Genomic DNA, 4,300 nt, shown 5'->3' with positions numbered 1-4,300 from the left:
GTGTGTGTGTACATACTTATACATACATACATATATACTCTTCAAAAGAAGAAACGCAAAACCACATTGTCGTAACATTCGGAGAATTGATTTAATTATTGAATGGTGAGTCCGATAATTACCAAATGTTGCAGGATTGTTCACAATTCACTCTAGTCCATTGTGAGTAAGTGATAGGACACACCACCAAGGTCAAGGTCATCTGGAGTCAATACCGGGTGTGGCCTCCGCGTGTGTTGACAACTGCCTGGCACCGCCTGCCCATTGAAGCAACCAGAGTACGGATGACGTCCCGGGGGATGGTGGCCCACTCAGCCTGCAAGGCTGCTGCCAGCTCGGGCAGGGTCTGGGGCTGTGGTTGTCGCTGTCGGAGGCGTCGGTCCAACTCGTCCCATAGATGCTCAGTTGGGTTCAAATCCGGTGATGTCGATGGCCAAGGAAGGACATTAATGTTGTTGTTCTTAGGAAAGCCGTTGTGAGACGTGCTGTGTGAGGCCTGGCGTTGTCATGTTGGAACACTGCGTTGGCGTTGGCCATAACTGGAACGATGTGTGGCCGGAGGATCTGGTCAATGTAGCCCTGTGCATTCAGGTTGCCCTGCACGTGGACCAGGTCAGTTCTGCCAGTGTGTGAGATGGCTGCCCACACCATGACACTACCCCCGCCGAATATGTCCACTTCCTGCACGCAGTTTGCCGCATAACGTTCACCACGACGCCTATACACGCGACATCTTCCATCATGACGTCGGAGCAGAAATCGGGACTCGTCACTGAACCACACCGGTCTCCATCGCAGTTGAGGCCATTGTCGATGAATCTGGCACCACTGCAGTCGGAGTCGACGGTGTGTGGTGTTAAGATGACACCTCGAACTGGACGTCTGGCACGAATTCCTACCTCACGTAGGCGGTTCCGTACGGTCTGGTCGGATATCCTGCGCAAACCTGGTATTGCTGCGGCTGTGGAGGTGGCAGTAGTCAATCGTTCCCGAAGGTGGCATACCCGGATGTAGCGGTCCTGCCCGGGGGTAGTGACCCGTGGTCGACCGGATCTAGGGAGGTCACGTGTTGATCCATGTTGCTGGTAACGGTCCCACAGTCTGGAGATGGTGCTTGGGGACACATGGAATGCCCTGGCAACGGCCGTTTTGGATTCGCCTGCGTCTAGTCGGCCGATGGCATTGTTTCTCTGCGGTTCACTGAGACGTGGCATGTCCTGGATTGTCAACTGTCGGCCAGATACAGAGGCCAGGCAAGCGAACACCCTGCACTTTTATACTGTCGGTGTTCATGTTGCACGTGCAGACAACGCACGTGCAGTGGTGACATGGTTTGCACGTGGCTGCGTTTTTGCGAATATTTACATTTTGGAACTTTATTGTACAGTAGCTGCGTTTTATCGAATGTAACCGTGGGAATGTGTTTGGGACATGCAATGACCTTATATTCACAAAGCATGAACCGGTAGGAAACATAAAATCGGAGTTATAACCCATTTGTACCCTTTTGCGTTTCTTTTTTTGAAGAGTATATATATATGGATACAAAAATCATACCTACATGCATACACATACATACAAACGCACGCGCACGCACACACACACACACACACACACACACACACACACACGTGTGTCTGTGGGTGTGGGTGTGTCTGTGGATGTTATTTCGTATGTTTCAGTTTATAACAGATCGCGTTGAGTTGCAGAAATGTGATATTTCAGTCAATTAATAAAAATCCCCAAAAGGCTAGCAGCAGTACTACAGATCGCGAGATATTATCTGCATCAGGGTTACCACATTTATTTTACATTGACGCCACGCTTAGAGGTCAGGTTCCTACGTTAACCCCACAGCTGCAAAATTAATTAACCTAGCAGGTCTGCATATTCACATTATCTTGACATCTGACAGTGCCATAAAAGCAGTAACCTGATATCCCTTATACGAGTCATTAACGACTTCCACCCCATCTGTGTATATAAATGTTCCCTTGCTGACAATACGAGTTTCAGTATTGCGTAATGATCTAAAATAGCCGATAGCAGGGCCGTAGCTAGGATTTTTTGTTTGGGGGGGGGGGGGGGGGGGGGGGCAACTGAGTAGTTAATAGTCTAAAACTCCTTAAACAGTTAAGAAGAGAATTTTGTTTATGTTTCTATAATGCTTTCCGGATTTTTTCTTGCCCCGCCCTATTTAATGGTTCTTTGATATGCAAATTAAAAACAAAATGCTTCTGTGTAGATCTATAAAATTAATATATATTCATCAGGGTTGGTTTACAATTGTAGAATATGTGAACCATAAACTTTCGGAGTTGCCACCCCCCCCCCCCCCCCCCATCTTTTTTTTGTTAGCTGCTTAATATAGAGTCACAACCCGAAACCGAAACAAACTAAATGTAGCTAACATGTATAATATCTTCCTATAGCGACTTGTATCGCATTCACATGACTGTGAGTCAGCCATTGTGTTTAGCATGCCTTCTTTATTCAGGACCAGTCCATTTGGCGAAATGGGTGGAGGAGGGTCTCTCGTCGAATTCCTGACTCATCGTTAAAAATAATACATGACGCAAAATGATCCAGAATGCACAGTATCAATTAATCATGTATTTCTACGAGTCCTCACGTTCCAGTGTAGAGTGTATAGCACCAAATAAAATCCCATAGACGACCATAGTAACATATGGGGCTATAACTGTTTCATGCAATGTATCAATCAACATATATAAATACTAGAACATCTCCCCCTTGAAATAAATCATACCGCTGTTCTGCACAAAAATTGACAAGTTTATTAATATGACATCTTACCTATCTTTCAAGCATCACAGTATGTGGTAAACATTAACACTGGTTCAAATTAAATCGCAGCATGTTTTTGGTAGGATAAAATAACACTTTATTACAACAAGTCCTGTCACATATGTCACCAATAGCATTCGAGGAACCATGAAGTGCTGTATCAAAAGTACACCTCGAACTTTGACCTGGACGAGATACTATTTGGCATCAGACTAGAGTTACCCACGAATGCGAGAAAATATAGTTTTCTTGTTATGTGATTAATGGCTGGGGAGCTGCTTTGTATGCTGAATTGTTACACTGGGTTTGACAGGGAAGAGGATGCAGTTAGTGAATATGTGCACTTGGTTTACACTGGATACTGCATACTGTCCCCCACAGCACCTTGAAGTCATGCAACATTTGTATAAAATGCACAGAAATGGGTGTGGTTCGGTCCCTTGTGTTTGTTTACATGGATATAACGTGAAAAATAGATGAACAACAGGCATCGTCCTTTTGGGTGTTCACTGGCCCCAGGCAGGTGAGGTTTCTTGTGAAATGCCAATGGCCTGGTGAAATTAATAAAAGTGCTACAGCCACTGGGGCTATATGAGAAAACATAGTGTAATTAATTGTGGTCTGAGGCCATTTGGTAGACTACTACCTGCACCACCATAGCTGTTCGGGCTCCCTTTTCCCCTTTTTTTTGGGGGGGGGGGGGGGGGCAGGCTGGCTTTTGCCAGATTAAACGAAAATGCCCGAATCTGGATAACAACATTTATTCATATTAACATTAGAGCCAAAGAGTTATACAGGGAATAGAATAGAATAGATGTTTAACAACACCCCAGCACGAAAAATACATCGGCTATTGGGTGTCAAAGTATGGTAAGCTATATAGGGTTACAAACGAATCACTACGCGTTTTTGCATGGTTTACAGCTAATTTTGCAGGTATAATGATTGAAATAAATTGTAAAAAGATGTTAGGTTAGCACATTTTGCCCGAATATTTCTATCATTTTTGCCCGAATTCGAGGCTTTGCTACTGCACTTGCCTTCCCCCCTCCCCACCCCCGTCCCGTACGCTTATGTGCACCACGGCTGGTATATCATAGGACGTGGTGTGTGCTATACTGTCTGTGGGATGGTACATATAAAAGATCCTTTGTTACTAATGGAAAAATGTCTCGGGTTTTTTCTAAAACTATATATTATGTAAAACTTGTCAAATGTTTGACGCCAATAGCCGATGATTAATTAATCAATGTACTCTAGTGGTGTCTTTTAACAAAATTAATTTTAACATACATACATACATTCATATATACATTACACACACACACACACACACACACATGTACATATATTCATATACATTATCTATATTTAACTTCTTTTCGTGTTGGGGTTTTCCTACTTTCTTCTTTTCTGTTCAGTGGTGTTATATACTTGGACAGTTGCCAACATCAGTATTGATGTTTTGTACCAGAATGGGAATTCCAGTGTC

The 4,300-nt window shown here is 44.0% G+C and overlaps 1 long non-coding RNA gene across 1 annotated transcript in view; it reads left to right on the top strand.

Moving 5' to 3' along the window:
- The first annotated feature begins 4,271 nt into the window (after positions 1-4,271).
- Positions 4,272-4,300, top strand: part of LOC121368443 — a 6,036-nt gene continuing 6,007 nt past the window's right edge. The window contains exon 1 of the long non-coding RNA XR_005957518.1: positions 4,272-4,300. This exon is cut by the window's right edge and continues 109 nt beyond it. This is a non-coding gene — a long non-coding RNA (uncharacterized LOC121368443).

Source organism: Gigantopelta aegis, chromosome 3 (genome assembly GCF_016097555.1).
Source record: "Gigantopelta aegis isolate Gae_Host chromosome 3, Gae_host_genome, whole genome shotgun sequence".
Taxonomy (NCBI): Eukaryota; Metazoa; Mollusca; class Gastropoda; order Neomphalida; family Peltospiridae; genus Gigantopelta; species Gigantopelta aegis.
This window is presented reverse-complemented; position numbering and strand designations above follow the sequence as displayed.